This window comes from Fringilla coelebs (assembly GCF_963513975.1).
Source record: "Fringilla coelebs genome assembly, chromosome: 8".
Taxonomy (NCBI): Eukaryota; Metazoa; Chordata; class Aves; order Passeriformes; family Fringillidae; genus Fringilla; species Fringilla coelebs.
The window spans coordinates 24,947,441-24,974,363 of NC_140066.1; positions in this window are offsets into that span (position 1 = coordinate 24,947,441).

Sequence of the window (26,923 nt, forward strand, 5' to 3'; positions counted from 1 at the left end):
GTCATGCCCTGGAATCAGCTTTTGTGCTCTATTTTCTCCCTTTGTTACCTGAAATGCCAGAAGCTGCACAATAAGAAACCACACTCTCAGCAGGAACACTGCCTTTCCCACCAGGGCAGGCCATGCTGTGCCTGGCAGTAGCATCCACCACAGGATGACAAGAGCATCCCTGAGGTCCTGAGAGTTTCTGTATTCTGAAGTTCACCCTGTGGTGCTCAGTTCCAAGTCTGAATTCAGTGCTATTTTGAGTAATCTCTCATTACAGTAAAATACTGTGAGATTCAAAACTGGAATCGAGGCACACCAGCCACGAGATGCAGCTGTGGGGATTAGGAATCAGAGCATGAAATGGAGTGTCCTACTGCCAATAACCTAACTATTAACAATTTCTTCCCCAGTCATCCTCTGGGATGAAGCCAGTTCCTGGAACCTTCTGCTTTGCCTCTGCCCCCTCTGCAGCACCAGCTTCCCACCCATCCCTGCTTTGCCACTTCTGGCCTCGACCTCTTGTCTCCTGGGCAGCTGATTGCCTCCCTCCCCTGCTGACAGCACACACCTCACTCTAATGCAAAATGGCTCTGAACACCCTGAGCCCACAAAACCCAGCTCTGACCTACTCAGCAACAGCACGTGCAGCCCCAAAAATTCAGCTTCAAACCTTCAAGCTCTGCTGTGCATCCCATCCAATAGCAGTGCCTGGGGAGCTCTGCAGAGACCTACCTCATGATTAGATAAAATCTCTTCCTTCTAAATCATTGTACAGAAAGAAACAAGGGTCTGAAAGAGTGAATTCCATGCAGATTAGAGGCCAGGCATATCCCCTCTGCTGGTTATTTATGTATTTTCATTTTACACTAAAAAATGCAAGGTTTTGTTGTAGGGAGTAAGGTGCTTAATTTATTTATTGTGGTAAGACTACCAAGATCCTTTTCTCAGTAAGGACACAGAAAAGGGAAAAGTGCTCTACTTTTTCACAAGAAGAAACATTTTTTTTAACAGTGTTGAGAAAATCTTAGAGCCCTACGTGCACCAAAGCAAATCTGGGGTGGTGATGAGAAGGAAGAGATTTTTTGCCTACCTCTCTGCCTCCACTACCCCAGAGCCTGCAGGTCATATGCCCAACAGGTCCTTGAACTTTTCTAATCAGCAGTGAAACAGTCCAAAATGCAAACATAAGAGCCTGCCCCTCATCCCTCCTTTGCCTGCCTTGAGGGTCCCCCGAGGGTGAGCAAGGAGGCTGTGAGAGGAGCCAAGCTGTGGAGCACAGGGCAGAGGACACACACAGATGAGACACACCATGCACACCACGACCGTGACTGTGCCTCGCCACCAGCTCCAAAGAAAGTCCATCTCCAAAAAGCATTTGAAAAACAACTGCAGTGATGACAACAGAGCTGCCAATGTGTCTCCAGGTGCAGTTTTAGTCAGTACTTAAAGTCAGGAACATTTCAGAAGGCAAACTGCAGTTAAGGTGGGGAACAGATCCTACATGAAAGAACTCAAGAGCATCCAGGTGCTAATGCAACCACGGCCTGTTATCTTCACAGCTGAGCACCCAGGAACTCCAGTGGATCTCTCTGCCCTGAAGTAGGGACAAGATGCCACAGCATTTCACACGAGGAAAGCTGAGCAAAGAACTCGTGGCTGAAAGTCACAAAGAGTGGAGGCTGGGCTTTAACTTCTCCATCCCTCAAAGGCTCAGACTCAGTCGTGCTGACCTTCATCCTATGCCATAGTGTGAGTTTAAAAATACATTGCTCTTCTTGAAAGTGTGTCACAGCTCTTAGAAGCACAAAAATCAGGCTGTGGGTAGGAGTAACTCCACAGTATATCTGCACCATGTGTATATATATACACACTTTTGAGCAACAGCCTATTAAAATTCCACTTTGCAGAAAGCAGACTTTTAGCACTTCTGGAGTTGAAGGCACTGTTATTGTCAGAGGCTGGAAGCAGAACTGTTTTAAGAGGCAGGGGTCCTTTTCTATTAATTTTTTAGGAAACACACTTTTTTTTATAGCTCAGCTTTTCTAAAAAATAATTATTTTATGCTCAGTCACAGCTCTTCACTGGTAATGCCACGCCCAATTTGGAAGATATGAGCACTGAACGATTTGGCAGAGGGATATACTCAAAGGAAAAGAAACTGCTTACAATTTATGATATGCTTTGAGAGCAGTGATTTAAAAATGCTAGTGTTTCATTCCAGCAAATGGTACAATAACAAGCACAAGAATAATGATCTGATGCCTTATCAGAGATGTTCACAGGTCAGATAAAACCAGCAATTATACCTGCAGGACCCAGCATTTCAAAGACAGCCCTGTTTGAGTTTCTCCTGGGCTTTCAATCCCACAAGCCATACATGGACACTACCATCCCAAAAGCTGCCCTCACACTGAAGGTTTTTCTGCTGACACCTTCAAACCTCTGAAATCCATCTGGGCTGTGCCACCTCAACCACCTGAGCTTTTTCCTCCATATGAGGGAGCAGTGAGAGAGAAGAAAATGTTCAGCCCACATCAGGCTTTGCCAAAGAGCTGGCAAAGAATAACCTTAGAAAAAACTGATACTTCAGCAACTGTGGAGGAGATTTGTCAATTTTAGAGGGGCAGGATGAGATCACCATTGCCTTCTGTTGTCCTTTGGCTGAAAACAGCCAACAGACAGCTGGATGGCCCCTGATCCTGCACTTAAACACAGCTGCAGAAAAATTTGCATCTCATCATCATGTTGCATTTTTCTTTTCTTCTCACAGGCCTTCCCTTGGCTTGCTCCAGGGTTTTCAAGCCTGTATCACATCCCTTCACACCTGCTGAGGTCTGTTCACATTTAATGTTGAACAGTAACAAATACTTTTCTTATATTCCTTCATTTAATAATAATAAAAAAAAAATTCAGAGTTCCCCTTTATTTAACATTTTTTGCCACATATTCTGGGGAAATAAACCAGAATAGATTGTGCTCTGAGGATGCAATTGCAGGGGCTCAGAGGTGTGTGTGGTACCAATGTCTGCTGAATCACTGTGGTGCAGACTTGGGCTGGTGAGGCTGCTCCCCAGATCAGGACATGCAGGCAGGATTTCAGCAGCACCTGAACTTTTCAATCATTTCCTTTGCTAAGGAAAAGGATTAATTTCTCAGAGAATCCTGGTGCACTCAGACTCCCTCGTGCTGCCAGCCTGTGCTACCCTTGACGAGGCTGCACAAGGACCATGCAGGCAGCCCTGTTTGAAGTGAAGGGAATTGCTGTTGTTACTTAAAATAACCTGACACAGAAATGAGGCTCTGCTGGGACTCTCCCACCTGTCTGTGGATGGGCATGGTTGAAATTCCTCCTCCTGGGGTACTACAGAGCAGCAGCAGCACTTGTTCCAGCATTTGGAGAGAATTGTGACCATATCTTGGGCAAAAATTGAGTTTCACCCTTTATATCTGAAACTTCTCTCACCAAAAGACAGAAAGACGTACTGGATGCATTCACATTTAAATATTACACTGAGATCTGTTGGGTACCAGCACACATGGTCCTTCCAAAGCTGACACGCTTGCAAGAACAACTTTTGATATTTACAGAATCACAGAATCATTTGGGTTAGAAAAGACCCTTTAGAACATCAAGTCCAACTGTTAGCCAAGTCCTGCCACCAGTGAACCATGTCCATAAGTACCACATCTACCTGTCTTTTAAACAGCTCCATGAGCCTTCCCTGGATTCCACTCAGCACCCCAATGTCTTTCTTGTAGTAAGAGGCCCCAAACTGGACATAACACCTGAGGTGCAGTTTCACCAGAGCCCAGCACAGGGGGATGATCACTAGCCTGGCCCTGCTGGCCACACTATTGCTGATACAAGCTTTATAAAGCATTTTACACATCAGTTTGCCAGTCCAGATGGATTTTCTGATCTGCTCTAGCTATGGAGGGATTTAATGGAGTTTGCCTTACAGCATGTGACTGGGAGAAGACTACAGACCAATGAGATTAAATGGCAGTATTAGAGAAGTTAGGCAATAAAGTTTACTGAGAAACTTTTATTTCAGCATGGGTTACATCCTTCCCTCCTGGGGCCCATTCTGGACTCTCCCCCTGGACTCATTGTGCAGTCATGTTAAGTCTGTCAAGAGATAAATGCCCAGAGACACAGTTGATGCTCATCTTCCCTTCCTTCTGCATGATGCTGAAGAGCAGCTGATGCCTTGACAAACCCAGGCTGCTTAGGGATGACTTCACACCCAAACTTCACCAAAGGCAGCTTTCCCCTCCTCAGTATCACACAGAACATTTGCATTCAGATTTATCACTTCATTTCATTTTGATCCATCTGTTCTTCCTGGCTCATTTCCTCTTGTCTGGTCAATACTTCAGAACAACTTGAATCATTTGTAAAATGAAGGACAGCGAGTCAGGCCCCAGGAGCAAGGCACACGAGGAGAGGCAGGCAGAACACAGAGCTGAGGCACAAGGTGGACCCTGAGGTCCCCAAGGAGCAGGGGCAGAGCACAGCCCACGACATGCTGCTGCCTGATGAGGCTGGGGTTTGATCAGTATTTCTGCCCAAGCACTACAGCTGTGGCTGCCACCACGTTTTCAGCTGTTTGACAACTGGTGACAAAGATGCATCCCCCTCCTGGCACTAGATTAAATTTTCCCTGCTGTGACACACAGGCTTTTTAACTATGCGTGGCCAACTCCTGCTATGACCAGCTTGCTTTGAATAATATGTGGTAAATGTGCTTTATCCCTGTCCACAGCCCTGAGTCCCTGTCATGTGTCAAGGGCACTGACCTTTGCTCTCTGCACACTGAGTCCCAGCAGGACTCATCTGGGGCCCATTTATGCTCCATTTCAGGTTCCTTTCTTTGCCACACTGCTCCTTGCCTCTGGTTAACGTGTTGTTATCACTTTGGATTAGCAGACCCAGAGCAGGGTGAGGGTAGGTGCTGACTCCAGTGAGCCCTCTTAGCCTGCCTATCCTTGCTTTTCAGACCAGATATCATTTTCCAGGCATGTTATGGCTCACAACAAAGCCCTGGCAGCACCCAGCTGTCACGGGACAAAGGCTCAAACACATCATCATCTCCTGCATCCTTTTCCCTCTCCAACTGGAGTCAGCCACAATGTGGAGAGGCCCAAGCCAGCCCCATGGGGACACCAAGCTTGGGTTGAAGCCTAGACGCCAAGGCTCTGCTTTATCTCTGCCTCAGAACAGAGCACAGCAAAAAACAACTCTTGGGACACTGCAGTGACCCATTAAAATTAATGGGGTTAAATCATCCTGGTGTAAGTCACCAACTTCAAAAGATTTCCACAAGGGATGAATCTGGAGCCATTATTTTTCTTCTTTGTGCCTTTCAGAAAGATGATCTGTTTTCCAGACTGCTGTGCTCAGCCAGTCTTTCTAACTAAATTAACTACCCTCTTGTCGGTCTCTTATTCCATGCTCTTGTCTACTGTCCAAGTAATTCCAACAACTGCTCACCTGCTCTGTTTTTCCCTGTGCAAAATGGCCCTCATATACTTCCAACTCTCCTAATTAATTTCCCTTTTCAGAGAAAAATGAAAAAAGACAGAAGAAGCAACACCACAAACAAAATTTCATTAGAGAAACCAGGAGAGCTACGTACCCTCAAGGCACATTTCTTCTCTACCCTTGGTGGGAATAGCAGGTAAAGGAGCAGGTAGAAGTGTAACACCTCTACCTCCCTTAAAACCACAATGCACAAAACCTGCCTGATGTATGTCACATACATTCTTCTGTAATAGGAAGCCCTTACTTTAGCTAAGGAGGTGCAGGGGACCAACAAGACAGGCAGAGAAGCCTCATGTGTAAAAGATACAAGCTCTTAGCTACTCTGTCATCTGGAAGCCAGCCTTTATCCTGAGGAGGCTCATTCACTGCCAGTGCAGATGGCCTTCAACTCTTTCAGCAAAGAGCTCAGTAACCTTAAAAAGTGTAAATCAAAACTGTGTAAAATTGGCAGATGATTTGATAGGAAGAAATTGCCTTTTGGGGACTGCTTTCTGCCTGCCAAATTCACCCAGACGCAGAACCACATATGGATTTCTAACCTATGCAGGTTTCAGTGGTGATTACAGTAGTGATTGTGGTATGAACCATGCTAGACATATTATTTTGGGAGAGCTGATGCATTAGATGTAGACAATGAAAAGCTCAGAGTGTATTTGGTCCGTGACTTAACCCACCTCCATAATTCCCAGGTATTCAGCTCTGCGGATTTTGGCACAGGAAAAGTGGACTTGAAACTCAGCTCCTGAACTTGTTTCAAACTTTGCTGAAAGTCCGGAGGTGTTTGAATCTGGAATATTGACTAGTAGCTCCCAAAAGAGGCTGCTAATTTCTCAGGGTGAGGCAGCAGAGGATGGAAGGAACTAGTGTTATTTCACTTTGCTCTAAGCGCACTGCAGCCATCTGTGCAGCCGCTAAACCACAGGGCCTTGAAGGAGCTACAGAAGAGTCTGACTGTAAAGTCAGGCACTGAGGAGCAGTCACTGCCGGGCTGACACAGCCTGCTGGTACTCCTCAAAGCCCTGGAAGAAATGCTGCCTGACAGCTGCTTTCTATCCCCCGTGCTTTGGCCCCACCGTGTCCCCGCCAGCGCCTTTTACAGCCCTGCTTAGACATGTACCAGCGATGGATCAAGATGAGTAACGGGCTAAAAACAAAAATACGGGGCGATCGGGAGCTCCACAAAGCTGCTTGTAAATCAGCCAGAAGTGGCGTGTTTCCATAATAAACAATCCGTTATCGCGTCGCTGGGCTCCCAGCGAGCAGCGTGCGCGGGAAGGAGCCGCGCTCCATCTGCCGGCCGCGCCCCGCATCCGCCGGGATGCCGCTCGCTCCCGCCGAGCCCGGGCTCCATCAGCTCCTCCCGGCACATCTGTGCAGGCACCGCCCGTGAAGCGAGACCAGCCCTGTCAGGATTCACACTGATAAAGAATAAAAGCGACAGCGCCTGTGTGAGAGGTGCTGGGCTGTGGCTGCACCGGGCTGTGGAGGAACTCTTCCCAGCTGGGACTGAAGTCACTGCTGTCACCCCCGTGAGACCCAATCCATCACCACGCACAAAGCAGGCAGCAAGGCACGTTGGGTTCAGTGGGTGGAAAGCAGTCTGGGAGCCAAGAGGTTTGTATTGCTGTTACAGGCAACAAGACCTTTCTTTCCCTTGCCCTGACAACCTTTTATCAATATCCCTGGACAAGCAGGGCTCCATAACAGCTCCATAACAGCCATCTACCTTCCAAAAGTTCTTCAGGGGAAATGTATTTGTCTCAATATGCTCGATGATGACATGGCAAAACTGTTGATACCTGAAAATACAAATGTATACAGATTGATGCAGCTGGCAAGGATCTGGGACGGCACGTGCATGTTGTGTATGCTGACATATTTCATGTTTGTAAAATATGTATTTCCAAAGGACAGGCTCAGTGACACTTCCCAGCAGGACTTCAGGAAGTCTTAATGAGAGAGCAGAATCACTGTGTCAGCCATCAGCCACAACTGACCTCTACTGGGGGTTGCCTTGAGAGCTAAAATAGAGCCTAAGCCATGAACAGGGAGACCAAGCAGCTCCCTTAAAGCAAATCTGCACAAAGAAAGAATGTGAATTCAGGACTTCTCCACCCTTTCTTCCCGTTCATCCCATGAGTCCTGTCACACACAGTCCTATCCAACAAGGCTCCCACTAGGCAGAGACCCTGCCCATCCAACAGCATGCACTGGGCACCTCAAACCTGCAGCAAACAGCCTGTTCCTGCTAATTACATTGTGCCAGCTAATGGGCTTTAAAAGCCTAATTCCTGACTTATTTTTCCTACGTCACTTTTAATATAATGGGGACAAAACAGCTCACATCATTGTTTTTGAGGTATCAGGCAGTTTAATTTTTTGCTAATCTCCAAGAAGTCATAGCCCTTTTGATGTCTCATCCGTATTTTAAAAAGATGTGGCAATCCTGACAGTTCAGAAATGTGCATGCAATTATGAATGCTAATACAATTAACAGTGAAAGACTCATACTTGGAACACAAACCCAGCTCTCTTTCAACTCAAGCTCTCCTTGGAGGCTTCCAAGTAAATGGGTCAGATAGCAGTACAAAACTCCAGATAAGGAAAACTAATGCTTAAATGATAGAAAAGACCAACAAAATTCTTCAAAAAGCCCTGACTAGGCACTGTCAGAGAGATTAAAGACAGGAGCAGTTCCCTAGCTATTAGATGTCAGGGTCAAATTTCGTGTAGGGTAACTCGTGGTGGAGTTACCCTGGGGATGGGAAGGATTTGCATCAGCAATGAACTGCAAGTGAGTCTCTCACCCCTGTGCTGAGTGCAGCTTCAGGATTAGTGCCTGCACCCCCTGCACAGCACACACACACACACAGAGCAAGGGATGAAAAATGCATGATCGAGTTTATGGCAAAGCTCCTGCAGAGGATCAAAGCTGCCGCCCCCAGCAACACTCAGTGGCTCCAGCCAGCTTCACATGCTTCCTTCTTGAGTTTTCTAACATGGGAAAGCACATCAAAAGCCTTGAAAGGGGAAAAGCACATCTCCAAGGAACACCACCTTCAGCAGACAGGCAGTATTGAGAATAAGGGGGAGTTTGCCAGCACTCTACAAACACCATGGGCACAAAACCAGTCAGTTTCCCAGAAAAGAAAAAGCCTTACTAGTCCAAATCCAGCAACAATTAGCCCAGGGACATTCCATTTGAAGCTGGCACTGCCACACCCAGGAATGCTCAGCACCTGTGAGGACACACCAGTTGGTACAAATTTCATCAATTCAAGTCAGTGGGCTGAGACTGCTGCCTCTTCTGAGAAGCTTTGAGGAAATTTCTCTTTCCAGAGCTGGGGGACCACAGGCAGCTAGCTCATATCAGAGCCTTGCCAGCCCATAGCTCTGCAGGCTGGTCAGCATCTCCCCTGCTGGGGGTTGTTCCCAGCTTTTCCCTCCCTTCCTAGGACACTGACTCACCTGTGCAGAGTAAGGAGGCACTTTGCTCAGGTGCAGCCTCTCCTGTGAGGAGACATCTGTAGCCAAGGAAAGCTGCTGCCCCCAAGAGCTCAGCTGGGAACTGCCCTGGGTGCTGCTGGATGGTGGGAGGACATAGGAAGGGCAGAGACCCCAGAGCAGCAGCTGGACACGGCTCCAAAACCAAGAGTACTGCTGCTCAGTTCATAATTTTTCAGTTCACATTTACAAATATATTTTTCTCTTAAGACCATTTTACAAACAGTTCTTGACTCTGTGGCTTACAAATTGCCCGGCTCTGGGTCAGATTGTTGCTTGCAATTGTAAAACATCAGAAGTTGCTTGATTAAATCAGGTTAGTGAGGTCCCAGGACCCTTTCCCACTCCCCCAGTCGTAGTCATTCTTTCCTTTACTCTATTGTTTAAATCTCTATTCTGCACAGCTCCTGCCCGTGCACAGAGTCTTCCATTTCACCCGCAAATGAAGAGTAATTTTCCTTCAGAGCAGCATTTGGAGAGCTTTGATTGGAAATTTGCCCTTGTTCCATCATTTTTCAAAAGTTTTGTGTTCCAACCTGCTCCCTGCTTCAGGTTAAATAGAGCAACATGGATAATGGTCTTACTGCAAGGCAAGAGGAGGGCCTGGCAGGGAACAATTCAGCCTGGCTGACAAATTCCTGCAAGGACTGTATGTGGTCTGCAGGTACCAGTGTGCTGGGGATGGATGGATGGATGGATGGATGGATGGATGGATGGATGGATGGATGGATGGATGGATGGATGGATGGATGGATGGAAAGTACAGGACAAGCAGAGGCAGTCCCTGCCATCTAGGGAAGAGCTGTGTCTGGGAAGCTGTGGGGGGCAAGACCTGCCCTGAGCTTTGCTAAGGAGCATCAGTATGATGAGGCCAAGGGAGCTGCAGCAGATGTGGGGTGGGGTTTAATCCATCCTGGGTCAAGCAAGGAGGCCAAAACCTAGATTAATGTACAGTGTGTCAGGCTGCACATGCAATGCCCTGGCAATGCTATTTGGAAACAAACACCCAGATTAGGCGCTGACAACTCCCCTAACAGGATCACGCAGGAAATCTGGCCAGAAGAGCTGTCACTGACTTTCACAGCCAAAAACATGAGCAAGCCAGTGACACCTTCCATACTGAAGCTGTGCTGAGAGTCCTGGCACAGCCAAAGCTGGGGATGAGAAAGGTTTTCCTTTCCAAGTTGGCTCTTTAGCTCAGTGGAGCGGGAGCAAGGAGAGCCTGGTGATCTGCACAGCTTCCCAGGCCTGCAGAGATGATTCAGTCTAGTACCACATATTAAGGAGACAATTAGATAATCTTCAATCTCTTCCATATGCTTCAAAAAGTCTGATCCAGGTGTGCTTCTGGAGTTGTTAGTATTGATGTCCAATATGCAAGTCTGCTTCTTCCCCATTCCCTCATCAAGTCTTAGATGTAATGGTATTAAATACCAAAAAATTACTATCATACGACTGATGGAAAAAGATAGGGCTGTAACACCTAATAAGAAGCCAGGTGGAAAAGCTATTTCATATCTGTTCATAGCAATATGTCACAGCTTTCCCACTGCTGTCTAGAGGAATTTCTGCTCTCCGGGGCACGAGAGCCAAGAGAGAGTCAGCTTCACCAGGTGAGCATGGCAAGGGGTGAGGCAGAGCATATCCCTGGAGAGAGCAGAACACACACACCACCACGTCCAAAATCCAAGCAAACCAAATGCATTTTTTCCCAGCTCAGCTAGTGGTTTTTGCTGCACAATAAATGCATGTAAAGCATCATCTCCCCACGACGTGGCAGTAGCAGCCTACAGAGCCCATGACTCAGAGCCTTCCCAATTCTGACCCTTGCCATCAAGTGGAGCTGTTTATACTGGATGCTACAAGCTGTGCAACAAATATGGCTTTGCAAGAGGGTTGGAGAGCTCTGCAAAAAACACTTGAGTGCAAACTTTAAAAATTGTGAGTTATCATCAGGCATAGGGATAGTGAACCATGGCTGTGGTAGAAGGACTGTACACATCACATCCATACACATGCACATGAGAGCAAAATATTATTTCCTGCATCAAACAGCTCTTGACACATAAAGGACTTTTGGCTAAGTTTTGTGTGAAAACCTGCCAGAAATCCCTGCCCTCTGGGGCAATGTTGAACGCAGAGCATTTTGTGGACAGGGGATAGATGTGCCTGTTAATGTCCCTGGCTGCCCTCCAGCTGAGGAAGTCCCTCTCCTGGCTTTCTGGGAAGGGAAGGACACTGGGCAGGTGAAACCCTGCCTGCCCTGCTGGGTCTGTTGTACCAGCTATTGCTGGTGAGCGATGTCAGACTGAAGTGGCCTCTCCCAGGTGAAGCTCTTTGTAAAACATGCCAGCAATGGGAGGGAGACACTGGACACCAACCCAATTTCACAGCAGTCTCACTGTAATCTGCAAGAATGAAGGACAGGACACACAGGAAGAGCTTGTGCAAGCCTGGGATAGGAAGCTGTTCCCTCCCTGCTGGTGAGTCCTTCTGCTGACATAAAGGGTCCAATTCATCTCCTGACACTTGAAGACAGCTTTTGCTGACTTGATCTTCATGCTGCTCTCCTCACCAGCCTCCCTGCAGTGGCACTCACAAGATCAGTCCTCTCCCCAGTGTGCTCCTGCAGAACACACCTCAGGCTGGTGAGCTGGGCCCATGTCTGGCCCTACACTGCTGGATCTGCTGGGAGACCAATGAGTGATGTCAGCACTGACAAGAACAACTGTTGGACTGAGGGGACAATTAAAAAGGCAACAGAAGAGCCAAGGTGTTCATCAAGGGTGGGGGGGGCAGCAGATGAGTTCCATCAGGTACCACAGCATTTACCTTCAAGCAGTGTTAGTTCAATAAATGTTACAGACCTTGGATTCATGGGCCATTTTCAGCCAGCAAGGTTCAGAGGACCTATGGACAATCCACTGCTGGGGAGCAGTGACATGCAGGCAGCAACACCACTCCCTTGCCCAGGTGTTGCCAGTCTCACACTGCTCCTACATGCTTTATCTGTGGCACCCTGCTCTGCTTTTAGAGCTGAGGAGGCTTTTGGGAATCCATCCCTAGATCAGCAGCACAGGACTGTGCAGTGAAAGGACTGCTCTGCCTTCAGCAGAAACTTCCAGGCCAGCACAATTCTCTTTCCAGCTCCCTTGTGCAGCGGCTGGAGCGCAGGCAGGACACAGAGCTGCTCTCCATGGCACACTCAGCCTGGCTCTTGGCTGGTAGGCACACATCAGCTTTCCCCACACAGTGCCTGCTGCAGTGGGAGCTGCTCCATGCAGCCATGCTCCCAGGCAGCCTCCTGCTCCCTCTCATGTGCCTGGGGTGGCATTTCCCTCAGGCTGCCAAGCCGTGAGCCCTGCTGTTCCTGGGACACACAGGTATCTGCAGCAGGGCTGTGTGCTGGGGCAAGGGAGGCTCCTGTGCTGGGGGTGAGCTGCAGGGTGAGCAGGGTGGGGGGCTCAGGAAAGCGGGATGGGCTCCTCTCCCGCTCCCCCCAGCAGGGCTGTTCTCCTGTGATAAGAACCATCCCTCAGCTCAGCTCTGCTGCAGGAAGTTTGCTCCTGTCACCCCATTTCCCACCTCCCTCCCCTCTCTCTGCAGGTTGAGGAGGTCGCAGCCCTGGAATGTGCAGAGGAAGAAGGGACACAGGAGCAGGCTGTCCCTGCCACCCTCTCCCCAGCCGGCCCCCAGGGCCTGTGGCAGGACCCTGCAGCAATGTGCTTTCAGAGGGGAAAGCCTAAGAGCACCTCCCGGGGTTTGGCTGCCTTCTGAGCACAGGCCTGCAGCAGGCTGTTTGTGGACAAACAAGCCATGCCCTTTATAAATCCTTTATTTATTCCATTCTGTTTCCCCACCCTTCTGCCAGAGAGTTTGTCCCTGGCACTGTGCTGGGCAGTACAAACAGCTGATTCAACATCCAGCAATAGAGGGGAAGAGGTGGGAGCCCCAGAGCTGCCCGTGCTTGACACAGGACTATGCTGGCAAAAATAACTTCTCTCCACTTTGAGAGCTCCTCTGCAAGCACATCTCCCCACAAAGTGCATCCTCTGCATCCCCTGATGCTCACTCCTCTCCATGCTGAAGAGCAACAAATTAACATTTCCATTCTTTCTCATATGGGCCACTGGTTTGAATGAGAGGAGGCAGAATGTTTCTCAGCACTTTGCAATGCCTTTTTCTGTGAGTTCTACACAGGCAGGTTCCAACCCTTCCTCCAGGTCAAAGCAGCAGAACCCACCAGGTGCAGCAGCAGAAGCAGGATGCACCGTGGCACAGAGCTGAGTAATGAAGTGCCTCACCTCATACCTCCAAAAAATTGGTGTATCCCCAGGTAACTCAGTGATATCAAGAGCATTATCACACATGGTGCCTGCCCAGCAGTGTTACACAACCCCTACGAGGCTGCTCACTGTGCCAAACACCATGTCTGCCCTTGCAGCAAGAACCAAGAGTTTATTGCAGGATCTTCCCCAAGTGCTGGACTTTGCTGGCAACCTGTGGGGAGGTGGTTCCCTGCCTCTCTGTCCCTCACTGCAGTTTAAGGAAAGTCCTTGCAGCAGAGCACAGGGAGATGTCCAGGATAACAGAGGAGCTGTAGGCATGGAGGGATGGATCCTCTTTGCCATCTGTCTGAAGGAGCAAGGCAGCCTTGACTCTTGGAGTCTGCAGGTGATTCCTCACTTACAGCAACCCAGGTGACTTTTGCCCTGCTATGCATCCACTGATTCCTTAAAGTCTTGTCCTGAGCCCCACTGGCAATCAGAGCAGACCTTGCCACATGCAGCAGCAGCACAGAGGAAATACAGAGGAAGTCCAGTCCTTTCTATTAGTGTTTCAGAAAGGGGAGAATTGCTGCAAGAATCCTGTATTGAATCCAAGAAATTGCAACTCTGCTTCTTATTTCTACCTCTGCAACCTTAGATCAAGTGGCATTTAGAAACCAACAGAACAGGGCTGAAGGGCCTTACAACCTGCAAAGCTCAACCAAGAAACTCATCTCCAAACGCTGGCAGTGGCTGCCCCAGCTCTAATGATCCCCTTGGAGGCTCTTCTGCCTCTCAGCTAAGCCCAGTAATACTGCCTTACATTTATTCAGACCATATGTAATACACACAAGAGCCCATAAAAGCTTAAACAGCACAATAAACATTTGGAAAAGCACAGTGACCAGATTTATGGGTTTGGATACCTGCCAGCATGACCCACCAGAATCAGATCCTTAAGTTTTTGTGTAAGTCCAAGATATACACACAACACAAACACAAATGTGCTGTTATCCTTGGAAAAAAAGATAAACAGCCCCCAAAGCCCATCCCCAGCACTGGAACACGACGGCCTTTCACTGCATCTGATTGGACTTTGTTTAAATCAAAGCCATAAAGAAGGTCCTGGCAAGGAGAAATAAATGTAGCACAACAAAACTTCACCCCAGAGTACACTGTAAAACTGACAAAGAGGGAAAGACAAAAAGATTTAGACACTTAATTTCCACTGAAGGGGAGATGAGTCCTGCTGTAGAAAAAGAGCTGTGCTTTGCCAAATTCTAAGATACTTCTGGACAAAGTTTCCTTCACAGGGATGATGTGATACCTCCTGTGCCACCTACCAGTTTGGAGGAAGGGGGTGATGGCTCAGCAGAACAGAAAACGTGTGAAATGATGACAGATCCCAGGGTGTGCAAAGCATTTTTACCCAAGGAACTGCAAAAACCTTGAGCTTTGAGTACAAATGATTTTGGGATAGTGGGAGAGCAAGGCACCAGTGGGACGTAGAAGTTTCTCTATTTACCAAGCTTAAGAACAGATGAAAGACTTTCAGTTTCTTGGCTTCTTGGGCATTTTATGGCACTGGGGTTTTTTACCTCTTTTACATTTAATAACATCTCTGGCTAAACACAGGACTTTGAGTACCTACACCTCCTTCCAGTTCACAGAGATACTTCACAAGCAGGATTTAGCACAGTCGTGAGCATCCAGTGCTCATGACAGAAACCAGGAGGCCTGGAGCCATGTTTTGTGCCCCTGTCCAGGGCAGAACCCCATCCCCAGACTTAAAGAAAAAGGAAAGAGATAAAAGAACAACACAAGATACTGCTTTTGAGAAACCTACCTCATTTGTTATGATAAAGGAGAGCATTAGGGATTAGCTGGCAACACATGGAAGGAGTTGCCCACCTCCCACGCATTATTTCCCACAAAATGTTTTTACAAGTCTAAGATGAGCTGCTACATAAAGTTATACAAAAGAAAGACAAAACCTGATGACAGATTTACTCACATAAGGCTCAGGACGTGATGATGCCCTCGCTGTTAAAGGACCAGCTCAGAAGCACTGCTCTGCTTTGCTCACTGAACTGCAGAAAAAGGCTGTTTGTGTTTGTCTGCTGCTCTGGGAGGTGGGCTGTGACTGAGAACAAAAGCCACATGCAAAGGCGCATTCTCTCACCCACTGGCACGGGCACACTCAGGGACAGCTTTGCTTAGGACAAGGTCTGTCTGCAGCACCACTGCCATGGGGCAGCTGGGCACAAATGCGGGTTCTTCCACATCACAGCTACAGCCCACCCTGCTCCCTGTGCTGTCCTGCCACAGAAAGAACCGGGGACTGGTTGTTGTTGCTTCTGCACGGGTGCCTGATGTTCATCTCAGGGGAGGGATTTCGGATCAGGCAATTCACCACAGTTTGGGGAAGAAGAGACCAGGGTGAGGTCGATCTTGAGCTAAAGATTTCCCTTGATATGCTGATGAGCAGGGGGTGAGTGTGTGGTTTTTTAGAGGACTGTGAGACTAGTGGTTGAAGCAGAGAATTCAAGGGCATCCTGAACACTAGTCCCCCTGAAACCTAGGGCAAACAAATTCAATGTTTCTTTAGCACATTTTCCTCAAATATAGAATTTTGCAAAAATTGACCTTGACCCTGACCTACTCCAGTAGATCCTGAAGTTATGTATCAGCAACTCAAACTGCTGGCATGCTAGGGGTGTTTGCAGAGGCAAATGGCAGAAAGTATGCCAAGAGTCTCAACATGAGGCTAAAATCCAGACCTTCTGGCTCCTGTTCTATCCTTGGTGACCTTTCAAAACCACTTTCATACTTTTGCTTCCCTGGTTCTAAAATAAAACCTGTATTTCACAGTCTAGCTGAGAGGGTTCATGTTTGGGCCATACCTCAAGGTGTAGAGTGAGATAAGTCTATAGAAGGGCAATGCAGTACTATTGCCATTGCTGATACTGGATGACTTACATGATTCTTTCTTTTCAGTATTATTATTAGGAACAATCCCTGGGAAGATTTTAGTTTCACTAAAAAAAGAAATAAGATAGATTATAGACAGCTAGGGACAAAAATAATCTGTTCCCATGTGGTTTGTGCTATTTAAAGGGACATAATACCTATTCTTGAAAAGACCAGTTTCAGAAGACAAACAACTGACATCTGTCAGCATAAAGAAATTTGGAAAAATAGACTTAATACCATTTTCCAGAAACTTTAGCTGTGCCTGAGATGACCCACAGTACAGCAGCAAGCGGGTGGAAACATGCCCTGTGAGACAGAGCCCAGCCATCTCTTCTGTCAGAACACAAGCAGGGAGTAGTTTTTCTAACCAATTTTTAGAGGAGGATCTTGGTTTCAAGCCAGGAGGTTGAAGGGTGAATGGAGCAGCACAGGGCTTGGTGCATGGGGAGAGTACTTTGAGCCACGTTCCCACATTTCTGTTCACTGTCCCAGCTACGGTCAGGTGGGAAAAAAAGCGATGCCGTCTGTTCAGCCTGAATTCCACTTCCAAATAACGGGCTGAGTTCTCTTCTGCTGAAGTATTTGGTGGCTGGACAGAAGCCACTGAGCTAACAACATCTGTGCCTCACAATGAACAACACTTGGAGGCACCAAGAAACTGGCAGAGAGCGGGAATTTGTCCCAGACAGCACAAGATAAAGCAAGAAAGTCTTATTCTTCCTGCATTCCTTCTGCATCCTCCATGGCCATCTGCTGGAACCCAGGGGTGCAATGATGGGCTGAGGTGAGCGTGGGACTGGAGCTGGAGAATGTGAGCAGATTGAGCAGGGGGACACAGCTGTGAGTACACGGATTTCCCAAATCACTTTTGGTTCAGATATGTGCTGACCCTTATGCAACTGCTGTGAAGCAATAATCTTGTTCTGGTCTACAAACTGGAAGTAATTTAGAGATGTCCACAAAGTGGAAAATCCCAAGCTACAGACTCTAGAGCTAGTTTGTGTGGAGTTATATCTTGTGTTTTGCTCTGGGACCAGCTTAAACTGCAGCAAAAGCATTGGTAAAGACAGAAGGACACGTTCCATTAGTGCTGGTGCTGCCCATACAGCTCCTGTCACTAACAATCAGTGGGAAGTCAGTGGGAGAGGTCTCAGACACAGCATTCAGAGGGAGATGCTCAGCACATCATCCACTGCTGTCTCATTTATTACAAACACTTAAAACAAAATATTGGGGCAACTACAGAGAGAACAAGGCTGAACATAGAAAAGTAAACTTGCTTTTCTTTGTCTCTAATATTAATAGGCATATTATGTAATTTCCTTGGCTTACTGATCCAGCAACTCTAGTTACAAGACAAGATGGGATTTCCTTGAGGTCATTCTCCCAAACTGTGTGAGTTGTTATTTTCCTGGCTCACCCACAAACAGAATGGCTTGCTCTTCTGAAATACTAATGTCCAACTGTTGAAAGGTTTTGCCAATCAAAACATTGTGGCCATACCCCATTTTAATAATCTAAGGCATCAATCTCCCCTTTAGTATTTGTTTGATGTGTCCTGCACCCTGCTGAAATATCCCCTCCAGACCTCCCTGAGCTCAAGCTCTGATTGAAGAGAGATGCCATGCATCAGGCCTGCAGCTTTCTCTCTGAAATGTTAACAGGGGATGGTGGTAAAATGTATTTATTTTCATGTATTGAGGAAAGACCATATATTCCAGTCTCTTTTTTTCCATCACTCAGAGATGGGCCTGAGGCCAAAACGGTGCTGCTAAGCTTGTTTTCTATTTAAAACCTTCGTTTTTATTAATAACCCTTTACAGCCTCCACACCAGCACGGCGGGAGTTGCATTTCCGTGTTATGTCATCGTGAACCGTTATGTATTTAATTCCTGTACCCACAAACCCATATGGACATCATTAAACACGCACCATACAGCATTAAAACTGTGTTCCATAAAGTGTGATTTAGTAAAAAAAAAAGAGCTATGAAGTGGGGATTTCTCTTTTTTTTTTTTTTTTTTTTTTTCCTAAGGTCATGGGAAAATGGAGAAGTAGGGGAGAGAGAAAAGGTTCAGCAGTGCTGCAGGTTAGCTCCCAGCTCTCCACGCCTGCAGACTGAAAATCCAGCCTGCTTTATCCACCACAGAAGATTAATTACCCAGGAACTCCAGGCTGGTGATGATGAATTTCTGTTTGGCAGACCGCAGAGAAAACTTTGACAAAAATTACACGTTACAAAACAGCAAAAAACCTTGGTGATTTTATTTCTGCCAAGTTAGTTTTCCATGACTTCTCTTTTTCTCCCTAAGAGATACCTTTAGCAAGGCAAAAGAGCAGGTGTCCCCACATTGCTGAGGGTCAGTTATCAGGGCCACTGACACCTTTGAGGCTGGCACTGGGTTTGCTCCCAGTTTCTGTTCAGCTCATCCTGGCTGTACTCTATGCAAAGAGCTGACCCAGCAATGAGGCAAGTTGTGTACCCTCTGTCATCCCTCTGTTATCTCACATGTGGTATTGAGGATGAAAAGATATGGGGAAGGGAGAAAGTGATAGAAGAAATACATCAGAGAGAAAATAAAATCAATGAACAGAGTAGCAGAGGGACAAATAGATGTAAGTGTTCCAATGCTGGGGGAAACAGCACAGAACATATTGAGAAAGAAGAAAACAATATCCAAGGGATGTAAGGGTAAGGAAAAAAAACAACAAAACAGAGACAGCTAAAAATGACACAAGAAAAGATATGCCAGCATGAGGCAGAGAAGCTGATGCAGTCAGAGATAAAGCAGCCAGGTAAGAAAGCAAAATGAAAGCAAGAGATAAGAACAAAGCACAATGTAAAAATGTCATGTAAAATATTTAGGTGCATATGTAGAATAGGAGACAATAAGCAAAGTGCCTACAACACACACTAGACACCTTCCAATGACCTAGTCCATTATACTGGAATGAGACCTGCCAAGCCCTGTTTGATGGATGAATTCCCTCTGCTCACGGAGCAAGCGCTGGCTGGAGTGAACAGAGCCCAGTGGAAATGGTATCTGACAGGATGTTACAGCAAGCACAGCCAAACAAAGGTCTCCACACAGCCTTGTGCTTATGGCTTTCTCTCAGAGTAGCTGCTTTCCCTTATGGAGACTGTATTGATGCTTCACTGATTTTACAGGTACAGAATTAAAAGGTCCCCTCAAGGATACAGATGAAGATACACATCTAATTGCTTTCATGCCCTTTTTAGTTGGGTTTTGGAATTTTTTTAATGAAAAGGTTGTAAAAATAAATGCAAAAAAACATCATCCAGGGCACTTACAAATTATTTGCTATATCAAACCTCTAAATGATCAGGCCAGTTAAGCCTTTCTTCTGTTTTGTGATATGTGTGTTGAAGAGTCTCCACAAGTAGATGTTACCTATCCTCCTCCCTTGTAAGCTGGTGACTTATTCCAGTTAAAATTGTTGTGTTGGCCCCAAAGCCTGTGTGCATATACTCCATACCTGCCCATCTCCAGGCAAGAAAGAAGAACTGACATGATTTGTAGAGGGGACTACTGATGAATAAACCTCCTTTGTATCCCTACCCTCTCCAGAATTTTTATTCCCATCAAACAAACATACACATGCATACACACACAAATAACTCTGGGTGCACATGTGCTCCTGTTGAATTCAATACAGTTATTCACTGTGTAGAAAACTACCCACGTGCATTAATGTCTGGGGGAGGAGGAGTCTGCTCTGGGGATGAGGCTGACAGCAAATTTAATGTTATCTAGCTGCATTACTCTCGAGGTGAAATGTTTTTGACATGCGTCTCTGTTGGGCTGTGTCCTACTTCATTCAAAACCAGGAATTTGCCTTGATGTTTTGAAAATAAAGCCTTAAAAGAAGAAACAGACATGACTGGCAAAACTTTTTCAGGAAACTTGCAAAGGACCACTAGAGCTGTAAGCTGTTAAATGTGTTTATTTTTGTCTGTTTTGGGTAAGTCCTCTTTTAAACAGACCACCACATATTCTACTTATATGGTTCTGTGGCATGTGAGTATATCTGAGCTGAATGAATCTGAAGTAGAGATAAGACTGGAGATTTTCTGAGCATGTATTCGGATAGACAAAATCATGTCAGAAAGCAATGTTTGTTGGTTAAAGCCCAAATTTTTCTGTTTGCTGATATTAATTCAATCTTCTCTCAAACACTGTGTAACCTGACAAAGATCAGGATGTATTGGGCAATAAACCAGGGCTCAGTAGTTTATATGCCTGTCCTCAAAACACTAAATATAAACTACTTGTCAGGAATCTGCAAGGACAAAATTATCTGATTTATGAGGATGTTGAATGATTGAGCCAAGACTGTATAAAAAAAACCCCAAAAACCTTAAGAGAAAGCAGGCAAAAAAAGGAAGAAAAAAAGAGTACTAATTATATAAATCACTGGAGACCAGCCTTCCATAAGAAGAGGGGGAAAGGGACTGCTCCTATGATGCCTATTTCATCTCTTGCCTAACAATCCAAAAGCACATAACTTTCAAAGAACTGCATTTTTTCACAGGCTGGAAGCACCACAAAGCATCCTTCATCAGCCTGGCCTTTTGGCTGTTCTCCTTCTCCAAATGCAAATTCTACATCTGGAAAAAGCAGTAATCCTCTCTCCTGCCTGAAAGCCTCCTTTTATCTCCATTCTCCTCAGAACTCCTACTCCTTGCAACTCCTCACTCTGCCATACTACTTTATTGAAGGGATTCAAGGCGTTTTGCTCATCTGCTGAATGTCTGCCTCTCATTAAAACCCCAGGCTCACCTTCGGAGCTCTCTCACTGGCCAGCACAGGTCACCCTGTCCTCCCTCTCCAAGCATCTGTAACACAACCCGCTCCCGAACACTCAGAGGAGCAGCAGCACGGTAACAATGAACATTAACAGGAGCTTATTTATCAGGGCTGCCAAGAAAAGCCTCTCATTAGCTGGGATGGCCAGTGCAGCTCGGCCACAGCCACGGGGCTGCTCCTCCCGCGGGGGATGACACTGGCGCATCAGGAGCATCGCCAACGCCCTGAAGTGCCGGTCCCACAGAGCCCGGCTTTGTGCATCGAGACAAACAACAAGAGAGCTTTCCACTGACCTCTGCTGCAAGACTTTACAGCTGTGTGCAGCGTCCCGGCAGCAGCCTGGCCCTTGGCTTCACTGCAGAGGCATGTGTGGAGGTGAAGGAACCACGCCAGACCCTGCAAGATGCCTCAGCATCCAGGTCACCAGCTGCAGGCACTGCAGAGGTTTTGTGCAAGCTGAAAACCTTGTCATTGGGACTGCAGAAAGTGCTCGGTTCTCTTACTCATGTGCCACCCAAATTTAGGAGCTGTGTTGCTTAAATGTCCCATCTTGTAGGAAGAAATGTAGAACACTGGCAAGGTGTACCAGTTCCCACTGCAAGAGTAAAAGCTGCCCCAGTTATACTCATTTTGCATTTGCCCTTGTTTTCAGGGGTTGATGACAGCCTTAGTCCCCACTTTCTGCTCCTGTGTTCTGAGCAGCTGAACTAATTTTCCTGACTTGGGGTGAAAATTCACAACACCACTGCCAGTGTCACAGTGCTGTGGTTGGGCCTTTTCACAGCAAAACCCTTCCTGCTCTTCCTTTACTTCCCAAATATTCCCAATGCCCCAACCAAGGGTTGCATCAGGGCTTACACTTTAATGCATTCAGGAGTTCTTTTTCTGCTTGCCAGAGGCTGGCACAGGAGAAAGGGATCGTGCACATGGCTGATGCTGTCCCAGAGCTGCCTGCTGGAAGAGTTGAGGAATTCTGTAGGCAGCACCAGACACACCTCAGGACTGCCAGAGGCAGATCAAGTCCCAGCCCAGAGACCTGGGCACCACTGCAGAAGGGGTCACCTGCAAAGCTGCATGCCAGATGTCTCTGTACATGTTTGTTCACTCCACAGCCATCCTGCTCCTCAGTAGGGCCAATGAAAACTATTTGATTTCAGGGATTTGAGACCACATTTCAACAGGGACTGAGAGGTTCATTTTTGGTTAAATGTTCTCATGAAAAGAAAACTCCTCTTTTAGTCATATTTAGAGGATAATTGACATTTCCACAAAATAGTGTGTTTTGAAATTTTAGCATCTTCAAGAACTACGCAGCTTCCCTAGAAAGAAAGGATGATGTTGGTGAGGATTGTTGTAAGGATTCCTTCTAATCCTCAGGAAAAGGACCAGCAATCTACCCCATGGGGAGCAGCAGAGACAGCAGCACTGCTAATTCACTAGTGCACCAGGAGAACTTCAAGGCTCTGATGAACACTGTCTCTGGCATGAGTCACTCACACCTCACTCCGGCATGCTTGGATGGGAAAGGAAAAGGTTTATCTTTTAGATATCGTGCCCCAGCTGTTCTAATCCTACAGTTGCTGCCATGGTTGGCTTCTCATACAGCAAAATATACTTTTTTGGTCCCCACCATTCAACATTTTATTCTTCTTTTATATTTTCAAGTACTAGCTATCTCAGGTTACTGGTCATTTTTTTGTGGTGGTTCCTAAATGAGCCTGAACTGCTCTGATTTTTCAAACCCACAAGACTGTAATTGAAAGCAAATGTAATCAGACATACACAATGTTCTGAGGTTCACCACAGTGCATTGCAGTCAGCATTACTGGAGTGGCTGTTAAAACTCTTTGGAGCTGGGAAGAAATACAGCTTGCAAGAATCCAGCAAATAACCAGCATTTATTAGATTATACTAAAGTATTGCAAAGCCATAGTCAGTCCTCTCCTCACTATATATCTAAGGTCTGTTTAAATGAACATCTTCCTGAACTTAGGCCAATTGTTTTAAGAGATGAACAAGGAAACAAGGAAAGAATTCTACTTCTAACACAGCAAATTCTGCAATCCTGACATCACTCTCAATCTCAAATTGTCCATTACTGTCAGCAGGGTCATTCCAATCAAACTCTGCATAACTGGAAAAAGAAAAAGGCCCAAAAACAAAGGGTATCTTTGAACCCAGACACACAGCTCCAGCTGGAGATAAGCAGTAGCAAATCCCTTCCATAAAACTTCCCAACAAGATGCAAGCATTAAAAGAGAAGGTGGTGGTGTGATGGGGCAGGGGGGAGGGGGGCGGTTAATTGAATTCCCATTGCCTCTTGAGTCTGCACTTAAAAGCAGGTCTAGGGTTATCTGTGAAATTTCAATTAAATCAAAAGCTTTGATAACATGATAAGTCATTCCAGAGTTTGGAGTCAAAACACGTTGTTATTTGATCCTCTCCTTGTGTTTCTGGGAACAGCACGCATGAAAGACAGTCAGCAGCAGACCAGTCAGGAAGATGGAAAGGGTGGAAATGAATCTACTAATAGATCACTGTGTCTCCTTCAGCCAGAGCCACTTGAGGTCTGGTATTTTTTTATATATACAGAGTCCTAAAGGTACCCCATTTCTCAAGAGACAGAAGACAGAGCAAAAGAGATCACCTGGGACATGTGCAGTGCTCGAGGGGATGGCTCCCTCCTGCCACAAAAGTTGGGGTTTTCTCCCAGGTTTGCTATAAACAAGATTTTTACCTGCAACAGCATTGGGAGCTGAATTCAGATCTCTGTGACAGACACAAAACACTGAGCCCTGTGTATGCAATGGAATGATTTCTAGCACAAACTCTTTGGTGGCCTGAGATGAACAGGTAAAGACAGGTACACTGAAAAATAATAATTTGATTCAGCCAAGCCAGAACCAAAACCTAGCTCTCATCTCAACAAAAGAGGCAGCAGCTCTCCAGAGACACATGACTTGCTTTACCTGTTATTCAGCACCTTTTGATTGCTAAGGCTTCCTCCTCTCTCTTCAGAGGCAAGTGCTGGATGAAAAGGGCAGTGCCAGAGACTCTCAAAGTCCTGTTTACTGAGGAACATCACCTCTGCTTACTGGTGTTTAGACAGCAATGCTTCACCTTAAATAAATGTGAGATTTCAACTCCACCTGGCCTGTGATGGTAAACAGCATTAAAGTACATTGTAAGCAATGCCTTCCCTTGTCACATAGAGCACAGGCTGATAAAATCCTATCAAATGTAATGGGATGTCTTACCTTGCCCCCAGACAGCTCAAAATCACATACAGGGTCACACTAGGCATGTGTACATGAGATTTTTATAACCAGTGAGGCTACTGATCCTCAACAGTGCTAAAAACAGGACTGTCCAGACAAGCAATGTTAAAATTACACAGCAATCGACAACAGAGAGAGCAGACCACTGAAAAATCTGACCCCAGGCACCAGTGGGGGATAACTTATCACCCTGGCAGCAACAACCCCATTCAGCCTGTCTGTCCCTAGAACCCTTCTCTTCAGAGTGAAAGATCTTCATTAAACAATACTGCGATCACATTAGAGACACAGCCATGACAGGCCGAGTTCTCTGTGATATAATCATATCTGCAAGTTAAGCTGCCTATTGTTGCTTTCCAGAGATGTGACACACACAGGACAAGACAGGCTATACTCAACTGTCATGTTAGTGAAGAGAAAACTCCACCCCAGCTCCTCCTGCCCGGCAGGTGATGAGTCAATGGTGACAGTGAGCAATTAACCTGCCAGCAGGGGCTCACCAGAGCAAGAAACACAGATAAAAAAAGAAAGTCCCAGTACCTTGTCCTCTCATCAGTTCCAGGCTTATCCACAAAGAAGATGAGGACCAGACACTTCTCTTCTGTATGGAGATAAAGATCTCTTTTGTGTCTATCAGCACGGGCAATTCAACCCTGCGGGCTGCAAACCAAGCATCACCTGCCTTTAAACAGAGAACTCCAGAAGATCCTGTGGCATTGAGCCAAACCTCTCTAGAAATGAGTGCTCAAGGATAACTGGCACCTCAAATCCGTAACAACAAACTTGATAATCTCTGAATCCAGTTATTTTGGTTCTGATCCAATCCTGCCTCATTAGGCCAGGTTTCCCCCACTGCCATAAACAAATAAATTTACTGGTTTGACTTTCTAACTGGTTTTGCGTCTAGGAGCACCAGCAGAACAAGCTTCCCTGACAGATTTTGGAAGCAATGTTTCTTCCAACACTGAGTGATGATTTTTTAAAACAAATTCTTTTTATGACTGATCATTTTTAAAACTGTATTATGGAAGGAATGGGGTTTCCTTACCAGCATCAAATCCTCTTAGCAAATCTCTGAAACCTAAACTCTGCAGTCATTCTGCAGGTAAAGCCAGGAGATGTAAGGAGCCTTTCCAACATCACAAAATAAATCAATGAGACAGTAAGGAGCAAATTTCCCAGTGCCCTGCATTAACCACTCAGCTTCTCCAGAAAGAAGAAATTTTATGGTTTAAGTTAAACAGTAAGCAAACTATTACTTTCTAATCTACAAAATAGGCACTGGCAAATCTTCAGCAGTGATTGCTCCTTTAGGATATGAGTAAAATTACTGGACAGGAAGAAAGATCTTGAGCCAACATGTTTGGCATTTAGTTTTTCTAAAAACATCATCTCTGCATTTCAAAACACCTGAGTCACTACTCTTCTACAGTGAAAGATTTTTTTTTTTTAATTTGTGCTCATAAACAGTGAAATTTAACCAGCACTGACACTCTCTTGTGTTTCACCCCACTGCTGGGTGTTGGCAGAACTCTAATCTCATTCTCATATTGATGAATTTCAAGTAAGTCTGTTTATTCTTAATTCATCCTGTGCCCATGACAGCATCCCACTTTTAAACCCTGCAGCCTGCTTATAACCAACCCAGGCAAAAGCTATTTCTGTACACTTGGCTGCCAGTGCCAAGTGTCAGTACATTGAACTGCCTTTGCTCCTCTCAGCTGTGTCCTTTCACAGTCAGGCCTAAAAGCATGAGCCAACCCAAATGTGATACCCAAGGCAAGGGATAAAAGCTCATGTTCCTCCAGCTGCCATTTTGCTATGGGTTTTTTTTTTCTGGTTGCTTAACATATTTCATTTAATATGCTTTCAGTTTCCCCCCAGGTTTATTATTTTATATTTATCTACGTGTCATTTCTTTTTTCATTTTCTGAAAGAGTAGCAAAAAAAAATTTCAATCTTTTCTCAGGAAGGCTGAGTTATTTGCTGGTATCACCAATGCTGCAGCCAGTAGCAAATTTCAATACCCTCCATTTGATATTCCAGTCCAAATCAGTTTATGTGCTACAAACAAAAGGGAAAGCCCCATGTGAAACTAAAGAAGAGAACAAGTAATGAATGTTATTTCCTTTTTCCATTCCTGCATTGGCTTCCTTTATTTAAGATAACAATCTCCAAGCCTTCCAGAGATCAGGAGCACTGATGAAAGGCAGCACACCCAGGGGGAACCACAGCCTCACCTGACCATGGCCCAGAGACTGAGCTGCTGCTCTCAGGTCACCCCTGGGGCTTGGCCACACTGGCCAGTTCTGTTCCTGGGCTGCCTGCCCCCTCAGCCACAGACTGTGACAGTCCCACTGTGAGCAGGACACTGTGAACCACCCTGAGAGCTAAGAGCCAAAGAGACTTTTTTCCCACAAATTTAGGTGCTGAGGCCAAATATTACTAATAAATACAGCCCTAAACCAAGCATATTTCAGAAAATAAACACAGGTGCTCTACTACACTGGAGATGCTCAAAGAGCTGTGGTACCTAAT